This window comes from Passer montanus, unplaced genomic scaffold (genome assembly GCF_014805655.1).
Source record: "Passer montanus isolate IOZ18808 unplaced genomic scaffold, ASM1480565v1 scaffold12, whole genome shotgun sequence".
Lineage (NCBI taxonomy): Eukaryota > Metazoa > Chordata > Aves > Passeriformes > Passeridae > Passer > Passer montanus.
The window spans coordinates 3,405,710-3,417,622 of NW_024358722.1; the positions used below are offsets into that span (position 1 = coordinate 3,405,710).

At 48.0% G+C, this 11,913-nt stretch overlaps 1 long non-coding RNA gene across 1 annotated transcript; it reads right to left on the reverse strand.

The window, feature by feature from the left end:
* Positions 1-7,358: 7,358 nt before the first annotated feature.
* Positions 7,359-10,816, reverse strand: LOC120496970. The gene is made up of 3 exons (XR_005626380.1): positions 10,628-10,816; positions 9,189-9,974; positions 7,359-8,583 (listed from the first exon to the last, which is right to left on the reverse strand). It is a non-coding gene; the product is annotated as an uncharacterized LOC120496970 (long non-coding RNA).
* Between the last annotated feature and the right edge of the window lie 1,097 nt (positions 10,817-11,913).

Sequence of the window (11,913 nt, forward strand, 5' to 3'; positions counted from 1 at the left end):
AATTTGATAGTGAAGAACCACGCTTATTCAGCCCCCAGTTTATCACCTTTGCTGAGCCCACACCAAAGCAGCCGCTTCCTGTTCTACCTATGCCTGTATCTCTTTTCCTGGTACCCAATAAATACTCATCAATAACAGCACTTACTGCTTTGTCACATGTTCTGCCTACTAACCCCAGACCAGAAAATATTTGACCCTGAGTGATGTTTTCTTTCTCCCCAACTGTACTTTGTAGTATCAGACTTCAATCTACGTCCAACTCAAACTTCAGCTAAAGAATGTGTTGTTGCTAATGTATAACCAGGGAGTGTGAAGCTGCGTGTGAGAACAGCACACACCACCAGAGTGAGAACAACAGCAAGCACATTGTGCTGCTGCAGAGCATTGTTTGATGTACTTTTTGCAGGACTGTGTTTGGAGACCTCAAGTTGAAGCTAGGTCCAAATGCAGCTGCCTGCCTCTTCCAGGGCCAAAGCACATCATGGAACAACTGAAGACTCATCCCTTCTAGGTGTTTGGTTTTAATCTGCACTGCTCAAAGATGCCTAAAATCTGACTAATACCAAATCTGTCTCTTGCCCCATGCCACACTGTCTGGAGTCTGTCTGGGAGGAGATTTAACAAGCCCCCTGCGTCTGTGGACCTGGCATCAAACCTTGCCTCCCCAAAGCTTGATTTGCTAAGCCTGCTGTTGGCCACATCCCATTCGTCCCACATGCAAAACTTCTGTGTGTGATGAGCTGAGAGACATTGGGGCAAGAGAGACACAGCTTCCAGGATGACTTTAATGGTGTGTTATGCACAAAAAAGGCACTTCCTACGTTTAAGGATTGCAAAGGCATATGTGTAGTCATTTATCAGGAAGCATTCCTGCAGTCCCACAGAGAGCATGCATGTGAATACACCGCATTCCCTGGTGCCAGCTAACATCATCAAGGCTTGACTAATTAGCACCTGCTCACAGTGGGCAAAGGTGGTTCAATTAAAATTCCCTTGGATCAGCTGAGACACTCCAGTTTGGCAGCTGGCATGATAGTTGCTGGGCCAGTGTGGGTGAGTTGCAGCAGCACTGCTGCAAGCAGCACAGAGGGTTCCCCAGGCAGGAGAGGCTGCACGAGTCAGGTCAGAGCTGCCTGCTCCAGCCACAGCATCCACCTCAGATGCACTGCGTGCTTCCACCCACCACGGAACATTTCCTAATACCCTCTGACAAACCCAGCATGCTGCTGAAGGAGAACAGAGTTTGTCTGCTGCTAGAGTGCCCAAATCCAAAATATGTGCCCCAAGCCAGCATGTGCGAGACCAGGCAGAGGTAGGGAGATTTTGCACGGTGTATCTAGAGCAACCAGGTGGGACAGTTTTCACTCAGAGCAATGAGTGAAATGATGGCAGGCCAAGATAGCTGATGGCAAGCTCAGCCCTCACAGAAGGGGGATGCAGCAAGAGGAACCAGCCAGCAGCACTGAGCAAGGGTGTCAGAGGAAATGGGAATTAATTTTATGGCTCAGGTGGTCCTAGGAGGCATCTCAGGAAGTACTCAGACTGAGAACAGTCTCTGTGTGCCATCAATTACTGGTGAAGAGACATCTTACCATACACACACGACCACAGTGCGCTGTGGGAGTCCTGCTGTCTCTGCCAGATTTGCTCTGGTTACAGACTGTGCAGGGACTCTCTGCAGAGACTGGGCCTGGAATGGGACCCAAACTTTGACAATCTATCCATGACAGGAGGTCAACCAACCCCTCACCTCCCCATACCGCCAATTTTGGAGCTCTTCTACTGGTCAAGCCAAGAAGGGTCACACCCTGAGGTGTAAAAAGGCTCAGGCAGCAGCCCTGCTGATGACTATAGTGTCTGCATGGGAGACAGGATTGCTTGTGTGCGTCATGGAAGAACTTGTATGTGACAGGAGGAACTTGGTGTGTCATGAAACCATCTGTGGCACAGCAGAACAATAACACCACTATTCTCAAGGCCTGGCTTCTGTCCCCATCTTTGCCATGGCCTTCAGAGGGTGATGATGAGCAAGTCATATGCCTTATCTGTGCCTCCACCTGGGAAAATGCTGCTGCCTTGAGTTAGAAGAAGGATAATGAGGACAGATCTTTGGGCCCCCAGGCTGAAGGCTCCCAGCAGATTCAGGCTGAGAACGGATGAGAACACCACCTTTGCCTGACACATCACCAGTGTGTGGTGTCAAAGATGACATCATGGCATGTGAACAAGCACTTACCCTCAGAAAGAGAAAATAGCAGAAGCATGTGTAATCATTTACCCTTCATGCCAACATACTTTTCTCATGTAAAGAGAGGCTCTGGCGGCCCTAAGGAGGCTGAGAGATGCCTGTGCTCCCCTGCGAAGGTGGAACTATCAGGCAAGGATGCCAGGGCATCCGCCTGGGTAAATTTGTGCATGCACTTCATGTTGTAATAGACTTTAGTATCTGATAACAGAGCCTTGCTGGAGTCTGGCATGAGGACAGAAGGAATCAAAGGTCATGCCATGAATTCCAGTTATGCTGATAGGCATCTATAGTCAGAGGAAGGAGCTCAAGAACGGGAACTGCAAACCAGTGGGGAGGGCTGAAAAACAGAAGCTGGTTCAGGGATGGCAGGTATGGGTCATTTTGGATCCTAGGTGGACATTTGGTTGCACATCTTTGCCAGGGACGTGGGATGGTGCTTTCCCCAGTGAAGTGAACATGAACTCTGCCATCACAAGTTTAACAAACAAACTAAACACACAGCAATAAATGCACTAAATAGCTCACACATGTCCCTCCAGAGGCCTCTCCCTCATGGAGGAGCTGATTCACGACACGGATGGGCTGATCAGCAGATAGGCAGGAGATGCAATTATGCAGTGTGTACCTTGCACCAGGGGAACTGCCTGCACACGGAAACAGCTGAGAATGGATATGATACACCGCCGGCTTTTGCCTCATGAGTCTGACGCTACCACTCACCTCGTGCCTTACTCCTAGCAGATGCCTGGGTGGCACAGTGCTGTGTCATGCACACTGGGGGCTGAGAGAGTTCACACATGGAGAGAGACTCTGCAGCTGTGCACAGAGATGTTTCAACAATCCCTGCACAGCACAGCTCTGTGCTGGGCTCTGGAGGCAGGAAGAGGAGTTTTAAGTTCCTGTGGTACCCAGAAGAAAAGGATGGGATGGGATGGGATGGGATGGGATGGGATGGGATGGGATGGGATGGGATGGGATGGGATGGGATGGGATGGGACAGAAATGCACCGCCGGCTTTTGCCTCATGAGTCTGACGCTACCACTCACCTCGTGCCTTACTCCTAGCAGATGCCTGGGTGGCACAGTGCTGTGTCATGCACACTGGGGGCTGAGAGAGTTCACACATGGAGAGAGACTCTGCAGCTGTGCACAGAGATGTTTCAACAATCCCTGCACAGCACAGCTCTGTGCTGGGCTCTGGAGGCAGGAAGAGGAGTTTTAAGTTCCTGTGGTACCCAGAAGAAAAGGATGGGATGGGATGGGATGGGATGGGATGGGATGGGATGGGACAGAAATGAAGGATGGAGAAGCAGAAGAAAAGCTCCTAGCAACTGACAGACACTTCTAGTTGTATTGCAATAAATTACCTTATTTGTTTCTTCTTATTCTTCAATGAAATGATTCCACTGTTTTCACAGTTTCACAACTCTATCCTCCAGCCTTGAACTAGATAGGCTCACTCTGCCTTTGCTTTTCAAATCGTGGTTTCTGTTTGGGTTCACCTGCTTCATGGCTGTTGCTTTTTGCCTCATCACAGGTACCGACAAAGGCTTTGATGACAGTCTAAAGTCACTTTTGAGATGGGAAAGATCTGGTAAACAGGCAGGAGGTTGAAATAGAGATGCAGCATAGGCAGGGACAATACAAACTGTTAGCATGTGTTATCATCAGAGCATCTCTTTTCTTTGCTCCTCTGCTGTTAGTGGAACATGTCAGGCAGCGACAGAAGTTACCTGTGAGGAATTGCACAAGGGGTTGATTTTTAGCAACTGAGTAGTCACAGATCCAGACCACTGAAAGCTGGTCCCAGACTGCTGGAAAACTGATGGGAAAAATCTGATGGAGTTCAGGGAGGCTTGGCTTCAACTTCACAGAGAACAGCCTGAAATTCAAACAGTGGGTGCATAAAACCCCACCCATTCAGTAACTACAAGGAAACTGGACTAAAACTGATAAATTTGAGCTTCAGTGAACAGATTAAATCACCCATTTAAATTAGTAAGCAGGAGAGCTTATTTTTAAATATTAAATAAAACCTTCTTTTCCAGTTATCCTTTTAATTATTTTCCATAAAGAAAGGTTCATAGTCATCAGGCTGTAACCAGAAAGACTCTGTTGACTTAAAACCACATAGAGTCTATCTATTTAATTACTGTTACCAGCAGACAATTTTATCTACACATATTTATTCACAGCTTTACATGTTTTTTTTAAACCTTGATTATTACAATTTTCTATGCTAGGAAATAGTGAATTATGTATTTTTAATTTGTTATAGGATGACTGTTTATCTTTAGAATTGATTCATATCAGGCTGCAATTGGAATGAATTTGAATCCATTAAAAAAATCTCTAAAAACATTTGCATTAAACTCTTTATTATTTATATAAACCACCCTAATTGCAAAACATAAAACAAAAATTAATATTAAACAAAATAAGTTGTATCAGTGACTAATGGGTCAAACAGGCTGTTTCAGTATACCATATACCCCAATAGCATAGATCTGCTGAATCTTTTTTGCTCATCCTCATTTTCATCATAGGCCAGAGGAGAAAAACAAGCTTGCCCATTTTTTTCCAACTTCATTAATTTTCTTAAGTTTGAATAAGCAAGTCACTGAATTTAAGTTGTTGAATAAACTGAAACAGAATAAATAGTCATGGTGTGCTCATGGAAGAGCAATTGGTCTCAAAAGTGGATTTATCACTTATCAAGCTTTGGTTCCAGGTGCTTAGGCAATGCTTTGGTTCAGCTTTCTAAAATGTTTTGGCAGGAAGCATGTGTAACCCGATATTTAAACAAATAATCAAGACAAAGAGATACTTTTTATCAAACACACTAAGCATCCAAATACAGATGGCCATTGTTCCACATTTAAATATTTCAATCTAAAAAGAGAGAAAATATATTGAACTAATAACTCTTAAAATTATTAAAAGTCTGCCATTGTTGTCATAAGTCATCTGCAACAGATGCTAGGAATAGGATGGAACTTGCATTTCCTACACAGCGATCAGTCTACCTTGAGCTGCCACTAGGACACTGTGGGTGGCTTCAGCACTACAAATCACTGACCCAGAGACAAAGTTTCCACCTGGGAATTACAAGTATCCCCCAGACAGAGCATGACAGAGCTGTCAGAGCAGTCATGTCCACTTGGTTTTTTATCCTCTTCCATCCAGCCTGTTTTTCCTGTTACAATCACAAAGGAAGTCTTTCTATACTACTTACGAGACTGGAGGAAGACCCTAGACAACATGAACAGAGCATAAAATTGAAGCTGATATGCCTGCTTGGCACCTGAAACACCACCTTGAAGATCCTGCACCCCTGGCCTCTCTGTCCACCCTAGGAAAATAGTCTACTTATGTGGGAAAGGGGCAGCCACACCATGTGGGAAAAGGCTGTGAAAAAGGCTGACATATGCTGTCCTAAAAGGTTGTAATACTCTTCTGTTTTATAGCCAGTTGGCATTAATTAATTGGCTACTGTCTTCTTTCAGAATTGTCTCAACCAAGAAGTATCTGTTTGTGATTTATACTTGGCACCTCCCTGATAAAAGTTTTTCCACTCTAACTCAGCTTGAGCAAGATTTGCCTCTTCTTCTTCATGCCAACTTCACTGAAGTGTCTCATCTTCCCGCTTCTGCCTCTCTTTGTACTAAACGCCATGGGAGACAAATGGACAAATGGACAGTCTTTGAGCCAGTAGCCTGTCTGCTACTCTTCCATCACCAGCACTCAGTCTGTCATCTTGCCTAGTGGTAACAAACATATCACTATTAAGAGGAATTGTTTCTGGGTCAGATGCTCCTAACCTCCAGCTTCACTGCCTTCAGTGAGATGAGTCTGCGTTATGACAGCTGAGGATCTGTTCCTTTGGGAAAACAAGGCCTATCAGAAAGGCTGCACAGGGAGGAAAAACAGGGTTTCTTAAAAGGTTAGCTAACACTGCTTTAACTAAAACCCGCCACAGCCCAATTTCTGGAGGCTTATGGCACGTAAATCTTGGATTAACTCAATATTCAGTAGAGCTTTGCAATCCACTCGTAACATTTTCCAGTTCAATGTGAAGAATTGGGCCTCTCATGAGCCTCTTTTCAGCATTTCTCCAAAGCTCTGGATATCCTTCTCCAGTGAGGGATTTGGAGGGGATGCATTATGAGCAGGACACTAATCTGCTCCTCACTGTGTCGTGTGAGGAACGGAATCTCAGATGGCATCATACGGCATTTGATTCCTATTTCGTCCCTAGGGAAACCTGGTGGAGAACAGTGCGCAGCCCTTTCAGCCCAGATTCCATTATTTAACTGCTAGAGATGTTCTAGTGTCAAGTTTTCACAGATGATTTTAGGTGGAGAAATATATCTAGCTCCTAAATTAACTTGAGTAGAGAAGGCAGTTTGCTGTCACTGCTGGAACACTGCTGTCAGTCATTGCTGTTCAGAAATTTTATATACCTCTCAGGAGCCATGACAGAGACAAAATCTGATGCTCAGTCTGTTAAGGAATCATGGTGCTCACATTTTTAATTTCCAGGTTCACTCTTTTTTTTTTCTTTTTTTTTTTTTATGCCTGAGAGGTCTTCTGTTTGCAATTCAGTTCAGGCTTCTGGCTACAAGAAACAATTAACCATGCCTCCAATCAGGACGGAAACAGAAAGGTACGGAGAGAAGATTAAGATCAAATCCCCAAACATAAAAGGAAATATAAAGCAAAAAACTGAAAAGTGGAACGGCATGCTTCATCTCTATCATTGATAAAATATTTTGCAATCCTGGAAAACTTAATAGCTTCTTTGGCATAATCTTTATGACCTTAAAGGGGTGATAAGGAAGGTAAAAAACTGTTTCTGAAAGGTTATGCATTTTCCTAGCCAACTCAGTCTTTCCTTCTCACCTCCAAGGCTAACATTCAAAAGGAAGTTTGACACGTGGGTTGTGTCGGAACTTGGAAGCTATTTATTTAGCTCCTCCCAAGATATTACCTATGGAACCTTGCAGAGCAGGGCAAGAAAGGGAGCCCTGTGAAGTGGCAACGACATCAGAAAAGTGAAGGGTCCATAGCTCAAACTGCTCAAGTTTATTAAAACAAAATAGGGCAATGGAGTTGCCCAGAGGGTTACATAAGGCAGAAAGTAGCACTCCACAGGAGAGGAGAAGGGAGCCTGTTAAAAGGCAAAGCCACTCCAGTTTGTTTATGGCCAGAGATAACTGTCTTGTGGTGTGTCTGTTCTCCATAGCTGACAGAGTAAATCACACCCTTTATCTCCACAGCAGATGAGAATTTGGACTGGGCTGTTGTTTTGTGAGCTGTGGATTAAAGCAAATGGGGCTGTTATTTATTATTATGGCTAGCATTATTATTTTGTTCCTGCCATCTCTGCATGTCAGTCTCTATGTAAGGAATTTCACCACAATTGTTCCTTGCAGGGAATGTTAGGCATCATAATAGCAGTAAGGATAAAAGCTTGATCCACCTGGAAAGAAAGGTGGCTTGGCAGTTGCATACAGGCAAGGGAAATGATCAAATGTCCTTTGAGATCATGACATTCTCACTCTGGGCTGGAGGTCAGTGCCAAGTCGGATATGACATCTGGGTACATGGAAGTGCCTGTGGCCTGCTGACACATCTGTCCCAGTACCAATCTCCTTCTGTTCTCCTTGCTCCTCCTCTGCCAGAAATACAGCTTCCTATCTTAAACACTGTCCTCTGTGTACCAATTCCCTGGTCCTTGGTGTAGACAGGCATCTCTTGCAAAGATGTTAGGCACCCTGCAGCTCTCACATCTCGGTACGGGTATTTTCCGTTTCAGGAACCCAAATCTCAATATTTATGCTTCAGAAGTGGAAGCCTGCTGTCCCTTTCCATGCCTCCTCTTTGGCTCCTGTGGTACATTGCTCCTTCCTTTCCACAACTTCAGCTCAGTAATGGGGCATAGTCACTTGTACTGAGACCTCTTCCCAAAATCAGGCAGCAACCAGGTCCCACTGAAGCTCATACCATCAGAGAACACCTGACACCACAGAAAACAGAGTACTATTTTTCATGTTTTCCAGGTCTGTAAGAACAAAGAGGAGCTCTTTGCTAGCTTTTAGACTGTCTGATCCAATGACACCTACTGAGTGGGCCATGACCTAGGAAGCTTCTCAGCTGCTTCAGGAACAGGTTCCTGGGAGGAAACATGAAACACATGCCTTTGAGCCGTTTGCTGGGAGCTGGTCAGAAGAACAAAGGAGCTTTATGTTCCATGGGAAAATGCTGAATCATCAAAATCCACATTTTTCATAGGGGCACATCAGTTTTCATGATATTTTCAGGAAGAAGTTTCTCTAATGAAGGATAGAATGCAGAAGGTTATTTTTATTTTAACTTAGGGCTGAGAGTTGAAAGAGACAGACAGGGACAAAAGGCTAAAATCATATTCAGTCTGCTGGACAAACAATGTGAGAGTCAGTTCAAGTTTTGCTCTGCCTGTTCCAGAAGCAGGGCTGGTTCTGCTCTGAGCAAACACCTGCATGCTAGAGAATAGCTGGAGGGGACAAGGGTGTAAATGTCTCTCCTTGCATAATTTTTGCAAGATATATTTGAAAACGCCTGGGTCTGTCCCATGTCAGGAGAGCAATTCTGACACCCTGCAAACATCTGTACCTGAGGATTTGACCCTCCCAGCCAGATGGATGGTTTACATTCTCCTACACCTCATCTGCATCCTTCCAACTCACCAAGCTGCAGCAGCATCTGTGCCACGTGTCAGGGTCACATCCTTACAGGACAAAGGGGGATAAGTTGTGAGCTCTCTCCTTCACTCGGAGCACTGCTTCCTTTTTTTCCTATGCAGAAACTTTTCTCCTTATCAGCCAACCTCTGCCACGCCAGCATGGAATAGGTTTTTGGCTGCGAGAGCACTGGCTTCTTTCATGCTACACCTACTTACCCATACAGAGGATCTGGGCCCCTGGAACACAGCAAGGATGCTCCCACCACAGCCCTTTCTGGAACATGCTCACAAAAGCACTGGACACTTCTCTCCTGATGTGTCAGAAATGCATCAGCCTCCTCCTGCAACATCCACCTGGACAGAAATGCTGCTCTTTAGGGTCACTTTCTTCCCCCACCAAATCTGGCCCTGTCTTGTAGGATCTTGCTGCTGGGTGAAATGCATTTTCTTTTGGCACACAGATGCCTTTGTTTGTTTGGCTCTGCTCTTTTTAAGGGATCACCCACATTCCATGCAGCTCTGACCATGAGTTCTCTTCCCTTTTGAGGCCCCCGAAAGTGTGGCATTTTCTGATTAATTTACACCAAAGCTCAATTCAAAAGGGACCTGGTGTGTATCTTTTTTAGTGGGCGAGGCTTTGGCAAAGCAGAAATCATTCTCAGGTGCGGCAGCTCTGTTCTCCTAACAGATAGGCATTTCCATGACTAGTACTGGTATTCATTCTTCCTCACGTGTGGCTGGGAGCCTTAATTCCTGGGAGGGAAGAGCACAGCGTGACTTGTATGATCCATAGTGTTACAGGCCTTTGAAACTGCATTTTCTAGTCCTTCAGCTTCTCGCTGGCTCCAAGAGGCCAAAATTTAAAGCAGGTCTGTGCTCTAGTGAGTAACTGATGTAATTACGCTCACTTGTTACAAGGAGAAGCTTTCACAAGAGGGGGAGGCGGTGGCCCCACGCCAGGAGGTGTGTCCCCGATGACAAGCCGCGGAGCCAATCACAGCCCTGAAAGATCATCACATTCATACCAAAAAGAAAAGAAACCGCCCCAGGGTATTTATATTGAGGAAGGAAAAAAAAAAAAAAAAAAAAAAAAGAGCTGGCAAGAAAGAGAAAAAGAGGCTGAGAACCTGCAACTTTGTTAACTAACTCTGCGGCTGAATTGAAAAAGGCCAGGCTGGTCCCCCTACAAATCTTGCTTCCTATCCCCTCCCCTCTCTCAAGCATCTCTGGAAATCTGTCTGGAAACTGGAGTGAAAAGTTCAGCTGCTCGGAGCGGTCTGCTCTCCCCCGGCAGGCAACCTCGTGAGCCGCTCGCTGCCCGTGGGCTGCCCGGAGCAGAGCCGGGCCCCGGCAGGGCCAGCCCCGGCAGGCAGCTGGGCAGCGGTCCCTCGGTGCCCAGCAGGACAGGCCAGCAGCCCCCGGGATTAATGATTACCTTCCCAGCACCCAGCACGCTGGCATGGGCTCCCAGTGCCCGCACCTCTGTTAAACAGCGAGGGAAAGAGAAGGCGGGTTTAGCTTTAACCAAGGGGTAAACGGTCAGCGCTTACAAATGCTGAACCACCAAAAACCGGCCAGCCACAGGTTATTTATTCCCCTTGCACAAGAGGACTGTGAGGTTCAAAGGATGAGAGGGCCCGTGGCAGCCTACAAACCTCATTTTCTGCCCCTGGCCTGTTGGAGGAACCAGGGTAAAAAGGCTTTCCCTCCCTGAGTGGCGTTTCTTCCTGCCCGCCCTCTCGGCTGCCTTTCTCTGTTCTGACTGCCTGTTCTCGGGTACAGACTGTCTCTGACCGCCTTGTGCGGAGCCTCGCACAATGGGGCTGTAATATAACCTCAGCGCGAACGAGCTGCCATTAATAATAATAATAAAAACGCCCATCACACCCTACGGCAGCTGCGGATAGCGCCGAGCAGCAGCCGCAGCCCCGCTCCCCCGTGGGAAACCGGTGTCCCCCGGGAGCGCGCAGCCCCCACACCGCCGCCGCCCTGGCTGCCGGGGGCAGGCGCTCTGCTCTGTGGGCTCGGGAACACAAAGGCTTTTCCCCGCCCGGGAAGGGCCGCAGCGGGCCGGGCCGGGCCGGGCCGGGCGGGCCGGGGCGAGGCGCGGGGCTGCCCTGCCACCTGCCGGCTGCGGGGGCTCCGTGCGGGCCGCGGGCACGGCCCCCACCGCGGCCTGGAGCCGGGCCGGGCTCAGCGCTGCCCTCGGGAAGGGCACCGCGCCCTCCGCGGCCTGGGTCAGAGCTGGGGGCCCGGCGCTGTGTGCAACCCTGCCCGCAGGCCGCACAGCTGCCGAGGGCAGCGGGGCTGGGGCAAGCGGTGGCTGGAGTGGAAGGGACAGGGCCCGCCCAGGCTGCAGGGGCAGCGGTGGGGAGAAGGCCGGGTGTTGCTCTGCGATGGTTGGTGGTGCCGCGCTGTCAGCCCCGGCTCTTTGTTCCCTCTCCTCCCCACCTCCCGCACAATCGTCTGACTGTTCCAGGCACGCACAGGCTACTCAGCCCCTCCCCTTGCAAAAAACAGGAGACCGAGGAAACTCCTCTCCCATCCGCATCGTGTGAGAAATGGGGAGGAGACCTTTCCCATACTGGCTTGTCAGTGGTAGTTCTTTGTGGGGCTGGAGAAACTCCCTGGCCCCGAACCAGGCAGCGGGCCCGCACTGCCGGCTGTCCAGGGTCTGCTGGCCACGCAGTGTGGTCATCTTGGGCTGGCAGCAGGGCTTCTGCTGAAACACCAAAAGGCTGAGGGGTGGGGACAGGGGAGAGCAGAATGGGCACATCCAGGTGTGGGCTTTCAGCCATGCAGGAGGCCTCGGGGGCTAATTGCAGTGCCTCCTCGTTTGACAGGAGTGATGATCTCAGTGGAAATATGCGGGCTCAGACTAAAGGTGCCCATCTTGTAGCAGCTCAATAGAGAGCCCGCACTGTGGGGCAGCCATGCCAGA